The 14,848-nt window shown below is 37.1% G+C and overlaps 1 pseudogene across 1 annotated transcript in view; it reads right to left on the bottom strand.

Moving 5' to 3' along the window:
• Positions 1 to 369: 369 nt before the first annotated feature.
• The window catches only part of LOC143247617 (hormone receptor 4-like), a 30,738-nt pseudogene continuing 16,259 nt past the window's right edge, over positions 370 to 14,848 (bottom strand). Inside the window, exons 4-6 of the transcript XR_013026620.1 lie at positions 8,293 to 8,709; positions 2,147 to 2,441; positions 370 to 1,076 (exon numbers count right to left, since the gene is read on the bottom strand). The product of XR_013026620.1 is annotated as a hormone receptor 4-like (transcript). The remainder of the gene's footprint in view (positions 1,077 to 2,146; positions 2,442 to 8,292; positions 8,710 to 14,848) is intronic.

Genomic DNA, 14,848 nt, shown 5'->3' with positions numbered 1-14,848 from the left:
GATACTTTAGCAACAAGTGTATTGGAAATACATTATGCGAAACGAATGCTACGTATGAAAATAGTTAAGGCTGTAACTAAGTAACGAAACAGATTCTAAGCTTGGGTGATTGTTTAAAACCACGCGCTGTACAATAGGCTGATGTAACTAATCAAAGCTGGTATAACCAACTCGCATCACTTGCTGTGTAAGTAGCCCAAACCACGTGCTAGTGTAACAAACTCTCAGTGTGCTGTTTGTTGAACATGGAGTTAATTTTTAAAAGTCTGCGAACAGTGATATATGTGAAAACCTTACAGGTTATAAAACTAGAGGATGGTTTCTGTGAATGTTGATTTAAACTTATAACTCAAGACTGTGATACACTTCTTCCCTAATTTCATTAGTTTTTTAATGTTCTTATTTTCTCCTCAAATAATCTGCAAAAATTAACATCTTTTTACACTCTTACGAGTTAATAATCACCAGTACTATTGAGCAGCAATATTGAGGAAAGAAAATATACATTTCAAACATGGGATATATATATATATATTTATTTCGTAAAGTGAGCCAAGAAACCGGATTTTCTCACATTTTATCCACTATATCTCTGAGCTTCGCTTTTTCAGGAACATCACGATTTATTAATCTGCACGACTTATTGCACAGAACCAGAAAGAGGCTGACCACTTCCACGTGGTCAGTGTGACATTCTGTTACCTCCAACCTGGTGTAGTCGACTATCCCAGGAACTGACTAGTCAGGGGGAATATGTTTCCACGTCGTCTCTTCTTTGTGCGCTGACCATCATTCCACCTTTCAGTGATGGTTCCCACGTGTGTGCAAATATTAAAGACCATACGTAGTCCCAAATCACGGTTGTTATCTGCTGATTTTGGTGTTGAGAACAAACGGAACGTAAAACATCTTGCTTTGGAGCAAAAGCCCCGCTGCTGCATGGACTTCTGGGAGGCGAGCTAGTAGGTCATTAAATCGACTGGGTTGTTGTGGGAAGCGATGTTCAATGAATTCGCGAAGAGTTGCTAGGTAACGCTCTTGGATCGCCTCGAGCTCTCGTTGACCTTGGTACTCTTCTGTTGGGAAGAAACAGAAACACAACTTTCACTGGCCACCGTTTTTTTATTTTATGAAATATTGGGGGCACCTCCCTCAGGAAGACATGTCACTTTGATTTTTAGAAGCTTTCTGAGGCCGCAGTATGAACATTTCAATTTATACCTATATAGTCATCATTCTGGTTATTACAACCTTCCTGAGGGATGCAAGTCGAACATTTTCAGGTTCAACCAGTTAGTACACTTTGATTTACAAAACTTCTGAGACTTAAATGTTTAATAATTTGAATATAGGCTTAGATCCATTTCTGTAGTCAAACACTACAGAATAGAGGATAGAGCTTAGTAACTTAACTCCAGAATAAGTATTGACAGAGAATAGAAACGATTTTAGTCGAAACGTTTCCCTTGGAGAAAAAATGAATAATAAGTATATGATTTAGTTTCGAAATTGCGGAACAACTAAATAATGTTCCATGTATACGTGTGGTATAGGTACAAAACTATACATTGAAGTTGGTTTACTAATCACTAGGTGCATGTTTAAATTTTATATTTAAATTAAAGTAAAATAAAAATCAAAATGTTTGAACTGAATATTATATAAAAGTATACCAAGAATCAACTGACCCTAAAGGTTAGAACTCATTTGTCAATGATGACTGAAGTCCACCAATCAAGGATGAAAGTCCTAGTTGTGGAAGATATAGCATGGCTGACATATTGTTTTATCTCCTTGTTTGTTTTCACTCACAAGTTCTTAGAATTAATGTTTATTACAGCTGACTAATGCCAGACCGTATTCACCCTTTTTGTAACCTGTACTCATACAAATAATGGATCGTCTTCAATATTCATTGTTAAAAAAGTTATTTTTGTTTAGTTGTTTCAAGTTGCTAAGTGTAATTGTTTAAGCTGTTTTCACGTTTACTGAGCTATCGATAAACTACTTGTCGAAAGTAATAACTTGGACATATATCTGTAGACAAAAAAAATGCCTTTACAAATAGGGGGAAGACTCTTTACAAAGAGTCTGGGGGGGGGGGTGTCTTATAATGACATTTAATGACGTGTTAGTTTTTCCTCACCTTGGTTTAGCATGATGATAACCTTGAGACAAACATACTCTTCAGTACATAACCTCATCTGGCGAAATGCAGAACTAAGTTGTGTCAGGTGTTCCACCAAAGGGCCAGCTTCTAAGCGCAGCTGGTCTAATGTAATTGGTCGACCCATCATTGCAGCTAAGCAGGTCTGAAGACGACACAGGCCTGCGGCTATGTCCTGCTCCAGGCTCGCCTCGGATCCTTTGATTGGTCCATGGATAGCTTGGTAAGCGCATGTAGTTAGCACCAGAATCTCATGCCACTTGTGGGTCAGTAACTGAATGAAAAGAAAAGGTATAAATCAAATATTAGCGTGATAAATTCGTGATTAGAACAAATGTCCAAATTAAGATTTTTTAAAAGATATGTAGTATTCCATAAAATTCTCCCTATTAAACGCCTCGTAATAAATGTCTAAATTAGTGTTTGTTAAAAACATGCAACATTCCATAAAACCATTCCTAATGAATTCCCCAAAATATAGTTTTGTATATTTTATTTAATGTGAAGCGTTTTCTGTTGTACTTCGATTTGGAGAAAATTTGAACTACAGTTATTTTTCTCGAACATGCACGCACACTCCATCAACTAAATAGGTAGGTTTACTTCAGTCGTATCAGATGCTTTGCTTGCGTGTACTCGCAAGAATAAGCTATAGGATGACTTTACAAAAAAAACGAGAAGAAAATAAGTGAATTATTCAATTGAATAGAGCGATAATAAAGCCAGAATATGCTGCAATTGAAACTTGATAATTAAGCAGAAATTGCAACATTAGAAGGTAGAAAATTTTGTTCTTTAAAACTTGAAATTTTACGAAAAGCGCCTACAAGAAGCAGGAGCAAAGTACCCGGATTTGTTATAAAACAGCTTTAATAAAGTTGTATTGATTTTAATTCAAAATATTTAATTGGGTAAAGAAATCATTTTGATTTCTTTTTGCAAACAAATAACGATGAATGTAGTTGATTTGATCAAAAAACTCGGAATATTTAAAGCCATTTTCTTCGAAGCATCACCGGGTATCCTACTGGTATTATATCGTTGTTGGTAAAAGTTGGTTTATATGATAGAATATTGTATAGATGCTGGTCAACTTTCGAGTGGGTAAATGGTTGAGTTTTGTGTAGATGCTGGTCAAACTTGGTGTGAATGGTAGACTTTTTTATATAAATGCCGATCAAAGTTGGTGTACATGGTAGAAATTTGTACAGATGCTGGTCGAAATTACCATAAATGGTGCAGTTTTCTGTGGGTGATACTCAAACTTGGTATAGATGGTAGATTATCTTAATTGACCAATCGTTAAACCTTTTCTTTCACGCAAATGAAAGGATACTTAGAATAATTTTTAAATGGCACTGCTATACAGGTATTTAAAAAAAGGCTGTATTATATAGGCCATATCCTATTTTGGTTTTGTGATTCAAGTGAGAATATATGCTTGTAGGGCAAGTTGCGATATATAAGCATCTTCAGTAATTTATGTATTTTTATATAGTTTTATTCAGCTGTGGCATAATAATACTTCGTGTAGAACCGTTGGAATTTCTCGGTTCGAACCCTTGTCTCTCCCTCCATTTTTCGCATCATATATCACTTTGTTCTTTAGTTTGCTGAGGGGAAGACGTCAGGATGACCCAGTGTACGAATGCTAAAGGCCTGGTGGTTAGAGCCTTTGACTCGTAGTCTTGGGGTCGCGGGTTCAAGTTCCCGTCACCGAACATGCTTGCCCTTTAGTGGTGGTACAATCAGTCCCACTGTTCGTTGCTAAAATTGTAGCCCACGAGTTGACACAAGTAATATTGACTAGAGCTGCCCTCCCTCTGGTGTTACACTGCTAAATTAGGAATGGTTATCGCAGATAGCCCTCGTGTAGCTTTGCGCGGAATTCAAACCAAACTTCGTAAACTTACTATCGTTACTGTACGTGCCGACAAGGTTATCCACGGTCTCTAAGGGTAGAAGTTAATAAGCAGCGCGAGTTATGCAATGCCTCTCGATTACAACAAAAAGCCTTCTTGTTTTACCCCACCTGGTGTATAAAAGCAACACTCGAAATATCAGACTTCAAGCTAAATAGCTTGATGGCAATTCTAATATAAGGTAATTAGTTGTAAGTACTTAAAATAACGAGCGCAGCCGTGTATTACTTTGAGTTCTTATTGGTATGGTGTGATGCAACGTGAGGCAATCCTGTGCACGTGCCCTAACTTAAGTTTTCGGTATCCAAGGTTATATTAGAACAGGCCGTTCAGAAAAAACGCGTAAAAACTACCAAAATATCCGTTGTTACTTCCTTACGGAACTTTTATTGAAAGAAGTTTCTCTTGTTTCCATTTCTTTGTGAGCTAATTTTTTTTACAAAATAGATATTAAAATTTGTGTGTGTGTATGTGCGTATACATATATACTCGAACGCATATCATTGATGGATAGTACAAGTTATCATCATTTCTGAGCCTCTCATGGCATAGTGGTGATGGCACTAGACTCGCAATCTGAGGGTTACGGTTTCGAACCTCATCAGCGAATGTTATTATTTTTTTCAGCAATGGAGGCTTTATAAAGTTACGCTCAATCCCACTATTCTTTGGTAAAAGAGTAGCCCAAGAGTTAACGGTGGGTGATGATGACTAACTGCTTCCCTCTAGTCTTACACTGCTAAATTAGGGACGGCTAGCTCAGATAGCCCTCGTATAGCTTTGCGCGAAATTAGAAAAACAACTTTACAGAGCCACCTATTGTAATTCTTTTACAACTATGCCCCACATATGTTTGTTTATATATACCTGTAACAAATGATAGAGCTGTGAGTTGCATTATTTTCCCACCACCTGTACCAATTTGCAGAACCATAGATTGCATGGTTTTCCCACCACCTGTTCCAATTTGAAGAACCGTAGATTGCATGGTTCTCCCACCACCTGTACCAATTGGCTGAACCGTAGATAGCATGGTTCTCCCACCACCTGTACCAATTTGAAGAACCGTAGATTGCATGGTTCTCCCACCACCTGTACCAATTGGCAGAACCGTAGATTGCATGGTTTTCCCACCACCTGTACCAATTTGCAGAACCGTAGATTGCATGGTTCTCCCACCACCTGTACCAATGGGCAGAGCTGTATATTGCATTATACTAACCGTACCGTACCATTTGTGTTTTCTTATAGCAAAGCCACATCGGGCTATCTGCTGAGCCCACCGAGGGGAATCGAACCCCTGATTTTAGCGTTGTAAATCTGAAGACATACCGCTGTACTAGCGGGGGGGGGCGTACAGTATAAAATAAGTTCAATGAACTTACTTTTTGTTTTTCACGATACCATGCACAAGTTGAACATTAACTTTTCTTGAGTAAAATAGTACAAAAGCGACTTTATTACACTAACAATATACGATCACTGAGTCTTGATTCCGGTATAATTGACCACATGAATAACATTTCTATCCTATGCACAGTTGTTATGATAAACACAATGATCAAGTGTATGATGTTCTTGTGTTCTTTAATGGTTTTACGGTTTACATTTAACTTATTGACTACTCAGAGAGCTGTATTAGAACACAAGAGCGCGCTTCACCTGTTGTAACAGACATTCGAGTGACAGTTTCATTAAGGCAGTCCAACTTACTTATAGGTGATTGTGACGACAAATACAGCGAATTCGAGTTACGTCTTTGTAGATGATCAATTTCAAGGCACTTTATGTAAGAGTAATTGTTTGTAAATGAACATGAACCGCAATTGAAGAGATCGCGCCTGTATAATACGTGGACACTTTCTAATTACAACTAAAACTTTAAAATTAACTTTTCTTTGGATGCATAAGGCAGTTTGTTTGTAGCAAAAGATGAAGAACGAATACTATGCTAAGAGTTATGGTACTAGAGTACCTGTGTCATCAGCTCGTTTATTACATTGCCTGATTGTCGGAACACTCGATTCGCGGGTTCGAAACACGTTACCGAACATTTTCGCCCCTTCAGCTTGGGGAGCGTTATAATGTTATGGCCAATTCTATTATGTAGATGGTAAATAGTATTCCAGTACTTATCTCTCAAGACTATCACTTCAAAATTAGGGACTGATAGATCAGGTAGTACTCAAATAGCTTTTCGCGAAAGTCATATCCTATAAACAAATCTCTATGATACTGTTGTCCTCGTTAGTCCTTCCATATCCGAAGATGCCTTGGAGAAGAAGGAAATAAACCTTCAGTACTTAGATTGTAGGTTATGCATCCAGCACTTGAGTGATTGGAGTACAAATGTCTCGTTGTACTGTGTGAGGAACTGTAGGTAAGGCGTATCTTTGAGAATAACAATCATGTGAGACCTTCAATCACTTTTGTTATGCAACCTTTGACCCATCCTTGATAGATATGCGCCACTTGGCGAGATCTTTGAATCGAGGCCCCCAATTATTATTAGCTATATCGGCTGTAATGAGGTGATGCTTTATTACATCTTTTTGCAACGCAGCTTTAGTCCACCTCTCTGCTGCTGGCCAGGAGAAAGTTCTCCATAAAGAAGAGTCTTTGGAAATATACTTTCTGGCATATGCATCACATGTCCAGCCCAGTACAGATGTCTTTTAATAAATATGGCTACTACACTGGGCATATCAACATACTTCAAAACCTCGTTACTGATTTGAACTCCCCAAGATACATTCAGGATCCCCTGTAAGGTGTTCTAAGTTGTACACTTAACAATATCTTTATAGGACAACGATAAAATGTACAAATCTCTGTTGAATATGGTGAGGAGCTCAGTAACACGACTTGATGTAATTTAAACTTTTTCTTGTCTTGTGTCACGCTGTTTCCAGACCCTCTAGTGTAATCGCCCTAAAGAGGTAGATGCCGCTTGGATCTTGTGGTCAAACTCTGCCTCAAAGTTGTTACTGTACTGTCGAAGTAAATGAACTGGTGAAGATCGCTTGGTTTGTTGCCAGAGAGAAGAACAGTTGGCTGTATGTGGTGAGAGTTAGGTGAAGTCTGGTGGAGGACTTTAGTCTTTTTAATAAACCTTGAAATAAATAAGTCTATTTGTTTAATCGATTTTTTATCATTTTTTTTGCTATAAATATTATAACCTCACAAAATTATCCAACTAACTCGAATTTTTCTGCGCGAACACGACGATAAAAAGTGTCTTAAAAAGTTCAATTGTATGAACACTTTTAAACCAAAAGAAAAGATTTATAAACATGTGTAAAGTGGGAGACCAATGAAACGATTCTTTTTAACTTTAACCAGTCACAAACACACGATTGTATTTTAGTGGGGAATTCGGATTAGCACGGATGTCCAGCGAAATAATGTCGTAAGAACGCGAACAGAAAGAAATGTCACAGTCTGAACGTACCTTATTTCAGTGAGAAATTTACATTAGGATACCGATTAAAAGTGGTTAAAACTGAACTGTTACGCCAAAGTAGAGACTTACAGGAGTTAAAACTGAACTATTACACCAAGGTACAGGTTTACAGAAATTAAGACTATACTGTCGTACCAAGGTACAGGTTTACAGTACGTTAAAACTGAATTGTTTCAGACAGCTATAACTAAAGTTTAGAAATGTATTACGTGGTTTTTTAAAAGTATCACAAAGATAAAACTTGTTTTACTAAAACAGCCACGACTCTCACATAGCAATATATCTACACGTATTATCAGATCCATAAAGGTACGACTAGGAATGGGTTAGTGGATAATTTTACTTAAATTACCCATACATCTCATTCTGCAACCTCTATTAATTTTTTGTTTGAATTGTATTTACTGACTGGAAGATACACGTGACTTACAATGAACACTGCTAAATAACAACGGCAACTGACATGTGTAGGATTGACACTAGATGAGGCTTAGGTGAACGCTTGCTCATAATACCATTGACGTACAAATGAGAAATGCACGTAACATGGTGAACCCTAACAGGTGGTAATTGAATTATAGACTGCGAAACGAACAAATGAGGACTATTTTTTTTTTCCTGGATATTAAATGTTACGCCCTTTTTCGAACGTTTATTTAATGACGTAATTAGGCAAGTGAAAATCAAAAGTGCACGCCCATTTCAAAATTTTATTTAATTAAAATCAGAAGTGAACTGACCTGAGTGTGGACCGTTACGGGAAGTTCCGAGTAAAACGGTAACCTCGTTGTCCACTGCACTAACTTGAACACTATGTTATCTCCTATCTGGCAGAGTTTTTCAGATAGTTCAGATTTTATGTTGAAAAGGTCCTGTAAATTACTTAAAGTAGCAACGTCTTCAAAATCGTCGCATTCAATCAGTTGACTTATTGAGCTCAAAGCATGCTCGACTGGCATTTGACGATCGCGCGAGCTTGTGACGCAGTTTTCAAGGCGATGACGTAGGTGCATGACATCTGCTGGGTTAGTGAGAGCTGTTTTGAGGATCTGGCCATTTGCCCATTCCTGCTGGGGGTAGCGACTGATTGGCGATTTTTGTTGTTCTTGTCTAACTTGACCATTCTTCTGACCTTTCTTATGCTTCTTATATTTCACCTGACGTTAAAATAAACAGAGAAATGGTTTATCTGTTTATGACACTTTCGTCTCATACATTTTTGTAATAGCTTTTAAAATCTGCTAGGCCTTTTTTTTAACTTTTTAAAGAGAAAGGCTGAAAGTTCCTAGAGCATATAAATGTTAAAAGATGGAAAAAAAATGTTTGTTTAATTTGTGATATTCATTCCAAACTGAAGGGCTATCTGCGCGCGCTAGTTTCCCCCATTTTTTAAGTGTGACGTGGAAACTCCGAGTTGTTGTTTTGTTTTTTTCAAGTACAAACTTATAGTTCCATCTCTTGACTGATTTGAGATCTAATTACAGCCGCGGCTATTGAGAAATCCCTCTTGTTCAACTGATAGACTAAATAGTACTCACTGACAAACCCTTGTCTGACCAAATAGTGGGATTTGACCACAACGCACTTGTAGTCACAAACTGCTGAAAAAGGTTTTGTTTTTTTCTTTCTGTAACGAAACGCGAACGTCGCACCTACGGATCTGTTGTCTGTAACCACTGCGCGAAGCACGGACAAAATAATGAAATAAGATTGAAATGATGTACAAATCTGAGCGCCTTATGGTTTCTGGATTTGATAAAGAAAGTGCCATATTAACTTCTTGGATCTGGGTTTATATATGAAAGAACTTTCGAGGTTACATTTTTTGATCTAGATTTCCATGAAATAGGAAGTGTTAATGGTGTTTGATCGCGATTTACATGAATAACAAATGTTCTGTTTAGGTTCCTGGATCCATAGAATAACGAGCACGCAGATTAAGTGTATGGATTTGAATTTTCGTATAATAATAAGTGTCCTGATTACGTTTCAGGATTTAAATGTTGATGAATTAAGAAATGAGCCCCTCAATTTCTCGATGGCTCAATAGTAAGGTTGAGGGTCACGTGGTTAGGGGCGCTCGACTCGTAAACTGAGGGTCACGGATTCGAATCACCGTCACGCCAAACATGCTCACCCTTTCAGCTATGGGGGCGTTATAATGTGACGGTCCATCCCACTATTCATTGGTAAAAAAGTAGCCCAAGAGTTGGCGGTGGGTGGTGATCACTAGCTGCCTTCCCTCTAGTCTTACACCGTTAAGTTATGGACGGTTAGCGAAATTCAAAACAAACAAGTAAGACTGAAGACTTATGACTGTAAAAAACATGGGTTTCGATACTCACGAATGGGCAAAGCCCAGATAACGCGATGCTTAATTAACAACAAACAACTTTTTAATCTGTATTTTCGTAAACTAAGAAGTGTTCAGCGTAGTTTTTTGGATTTTTTTTTAATGATTAAAACAAAAAACGTATCTTCGAAAGTGTACTGTTGAAGGCTTGCATATCGATGATAAACAAAATACAAAATGATCCCAATAATTTTAAAAGAATAGTCTAGTCTGTAAGAAGTGTATCATATTCGCTGCAACTATGTTTAGAATTTTTATATGATCGCTTTCCAGACATTCAAAGCAGGAATTTTGCGTACTGTTAACACTCCTACGAAAAGTGGGGCCTAATAGGCCCCAGAGCAATTTGAAAGGTTGCTATTAGGCTAATAAATGTGTATTTAAGTAAAATTGCCATTTCATTTGATTTCATTTCATTAAATATCATTTAAATTTCATTTAAATACAAAATTATTAGCCTAATATTAATAACTTTTCAAGTTGCTCTGGGGCCTATTAGGCCCCACTTTTCGTAGGAGTGTTAATAATCCTCATGGCTGGAAGTAAAAGACAAACGACATAAAACCACCTGTGTGTAAGTTCAATTGTTGTGTAATAATAAAACATTTAAAAAACGACGCTTTGCAGTTAATTGGTTGTATAAGGTAAGGATCAACACACAATACTACCTATTGCTATATGACAAGATATTGATAATTTATCATTTTTCGCTTTTGGTCTTCGAGATCAAAGACCACGACGACTTTTATTTTCGAAGTTCTTTTTATTTCTAGTCGATTTTTTAGGAAGTAGGAGAAACCTTTTTGGCTCTCTTTTCCTTAATAACTTCCTTTAAATGGATATCAATGTTAAATCTGAGAATTTGCACTGTAAAAAATCAGGTTTCGATACTCGTTGTGGGCACAACATAGATCGCACATCTTTCAGCTGTGTATCCACAAATCACACAAAAACCAATGGATATTCCATTATGATCACATTTACAGTGCCCCCAGTGACACAGCGGTACGTTTTCAGACTTACAACACTAGAAACCGGGTTTCAATACCTGTGATGGGCTGAGCATATATAGCCATTCTGTAGCTTTGTGCTTCATTACAAACAACAAACACATTCACAGTGACTACAACGTATTGCAGGTGAAACACCTTTTCACTTTGCAGTTGCAAGTAATAGTATAATGCTGAAAACTGGGTTCCGATACCTAGAGTGGGCTCAATACAAATAGCCCACTCGTAGCATTTTATTGTCTTATGATATCACATAGTACTTTGTATAAGTTTTCCAGATTTTAAAGCAGGAAAACGCAATCGACTCCTGGCTGGAAAACGAAAAATGTCGTCAAAGGGAAAAATGTAAATAATTATTTATTGGGGGGAGGTACAAAAAAAAAACGCAATAAACATTACTGGCATTTTGCCTTCACAGAAGTCCTAACCCCATGTTATTGGTTCCCGGATGTTACGTACTTCTATTAATAGTAATATGATACTTACAAAGATGAGTTTGACTCAACACGTGGACTAACCTTAGTACACTAAATTTTCCGTCGATTCGCATTCTGAGGGTCGCGGGTTCGAATCTCCATCACTGAAAATTTTCGCCCTTTAACCATAGGGATGCTATAATGTTACAATCAATTCCATTAGTTGGCGGTGGGTGGTGATGACTAGCTGCCTTGTCTCTAAACTATCACTGCTAAGTTAGGGACTGCTAGCATTAGACAGCTCTTGTGTAGCTTTGCGCGAAATTCGGACCAAACTGCCCGATCTGTGTCGATATGGACACGTTGCAGCAGCGTGTAAATGTTTGCATCATACACACGCACAGACAACAATATACACTCACACAGAGCCAGGCAACTATTAAATCAAGAAACGTTATCGCTGAGGAAACAAATCCAGCAACAACCAGAACCAAATTACAGAAAGTCAATCAGCAAACACACTTGAAGCAGAAACCAATTCCAGCTTTGAAGGAGTAAAACTACATTCTTAGAAAAGCCCTAAAGTCACAGACGTCTTCACACGTTTAAGAGAAATGGGTAAACAACACCTTATGTCTGTCATTCCACACATCATACACATATTCTTGAGGCTAAGTACCACACAATCAATTAAAAACACCTAATATGAAGTAAAAATGTAAGTCGCTTCGTTCCATAGCATCATATATACTGACCACAGGATAACATTGATGACGTGACCCTGAAAATGAAAGGATGAATAAAAAATAAAAGAAAAAAAGACTAAAAACCTCAACTAAAATAACAATCAAGGAGAGAGGAACTTCTACGGCGAACAGCGTAAAGTATTATTGGGATAACTGACGAAAACGTCGTTAATAGCTTAGAATCGACGATTTGATAGATTCAGTCCATTCTGGTGTATCTCTCTCTTTAGATATTATGCATTTCATCTCAGTTTGCTGTGTACTTTTATTAATGTTTAAGTTGGTTTATTTCTTATCTATATCTACATAGTTTTTATTATTATTCAACAATCCTTAAGGTATGTTCATCATTGAACATAGATCTTTTCAAAATTTTGCTTTATCAGGCTTACGTTTTGTACGAAGGTAGACCACGATAAAAAGATTAAGTTAACTGAAAGGTAATTTTATAAATCTCAAAGTCACTTGAATATGTTCCGGATGTTTACCAAGAAAACAAAAAAACAGGTTATGGTTAAAATCAAGTGCATGCTTACAGCAACTTTTATTTGTTTGATTTTTGATCAGCACTACTCGATGGCTGTCTGATGAAGGGTGAAGTTCTCCGAAATCGGTATGACTCGGTGAATTGTTTGTTTGTTTGTTTTTTGAATTTCGCACAAAGCTTCTCGAGAGCTGTCTGTGCTAGCCGTCCTTAATTTAGCAGTGTAAGACTAGAGGAAAGGCAGCTAGTCATCACCACCCACCGCCAACTCTTGGGCTACTCTTTTACCAACGAATAGTGGGATTGACCGTAACATTATAACACACCCACGGCTGAAAGGGCGAGCATGTTTGGTGCGACAGGGATTCGAACGCCTAAACCCACCTGGCCATGCCGGGCCTGACTTGGTGATAAGTAGTGAATCAAACGATACAGTGGGCTTCATATTTGTCTTTGGTATTTTATACAGCTTGTCTACCGAAGATTCCAGAAGAATAAATTAGTATAATCAACATTACCCATTTGTCCTAAATATCCATCCTGAAAAGCTTATGGAAACAAACAAACAAAAAAAGCCAAAATTCTGCTTTAGCTCAAATAATCGGTGATATATTACAATATAGCACAATGATATAAAATGACATTATTCACATTTTATCATTCTATTCATTTACTGTAAAACTGAAGGTTCGTTCAGCTTGACTCGTTATTCGCCTAAAAATTATTATTAAATTACATTGGACTAAATTAGGAAACTAGTCTACAACCCGTGATCGTCCTATGTGAACTTCCCAGAAATACCTGGCTCGCGTGTTAATAGGCTATCAGTACTGGAAACTGAGTAGCGAGTTATTAATTTGCTAGAGCCATAGACTTAAGAGTGTAACGTAGCAGAACTCGGTAAAGCCGCAGACAGTTACATGAATGTAACTTTAACATAAGCTATCCGTACTCCAGGACTTACGATATTTACTTACTAACAACAACAACATAAAGATAAGACCTAGCTCTTTCAACACAACAACATAAAGATAAGACCTAGCTCTTTCAACACAACAAAGATAAGACTTAGCTCTTTCGACACAACAACATAAAGATAAGACCTAGCTCTTTCAACACAACAAAGATAAGACCTAACTCTTTCGACACAACAACATAAAGATAAGACCTAGTTCTTTCGACACAACAACATAAAGATAAGACCTAGCTCTTTCAACACAACAAAGATAAGACCTAACTCTTTCGACACAACAACATAAAGATAAGACCTAGCTCTTTCAACACAACAACATAAAGATAAGATCTAGCTTTTTCAACACAACAGCATAAAGATAAGACCTAGCTCTTTCAACACAACAACATAAAGATAAGACCTAGCTCTTTCAACACAACAACATAAAGATAAGATCTAGCTCTTTCAACACAACAGCATAAAGATAAAACCTAGCTGTTTCAACACAACAACATAAAGATAAGACCTAGCTCCTTCAACACAACAACATAAAGATAAGACCTAGCTCTTCAACACAACAACATAAAGATAAGACCTAGCTCTTTCAACACAACAACATAAAGATAAGATCTAGCTCTTTCAACACAACAGCATAAAGATAAGACCTAGCTCTTTCAACACAACAACATAAAGATAAGACCTAGCTCTTTCAACACAACAACATAAAGATAAGACCTAGCTCTTTCAACACAACAACATAAAGATAAGACCTAGCTCTTTCAACACAACAACATAAAGATAAGATCTAGCTCTTTCAACACAACAGCATAAGGATAAAACCTAGCTGTTTCAACACAACAAATATAAAGATAAGACCTAGCTCTTTCAACACAACAACATAAAGATAAGATCTAGCTCTTTCAACACAACAGCATAAAGATAAAACCTAGCTGTTTCAACACAACAACATAAAGATAAGACCTAGCTCTTTCAACACAACAAAGATAAGACCTAGCTCCTTCAACACAACAACATAAAGATAAGACCTAGCTTCTTCAACACAACAACATAAAGATAAGACCTAGCTCTTTCAACACAACAACATAAAGATAAGATCTAGCTCTTTCAACACAACAGCATAAAGATAAAACCTAGCTCTTTAAACACAACAACATAAAGATAAGACCTAGCTCTTTCAACACAACAACATAAAGATAAGACCTAGCTCTTTCAACACAACAACATAAAGATAAGACCTAGCTCTTTCAACACAACAACATAAAGATAAGACCTAGCTCTTTCAACACAACAACATAAAGATAAGATCTAGCTCTT

The sequence above is a fragment of the Tachypleus tridentatus genome, chromosome 3 (genome assembly GCF_004210375.1).
Source record: "Tachypleus tridentatus isolate NWPU-2018 chromosome 3, ASM421037v1, whole genome shotgun sequence".
Lineage (NCBI taxonomy): Eukaryota > Metazoa > Arthropoda > Merostomata > Xiphosura > Limulidae > Tachypleus > Tachypleus tridentatus.
The sequence above is the reverse complement of the archived record's forward strand: the minus strand, read 5'-3'. Positions and strand labels throughout refer to the sequence as shown.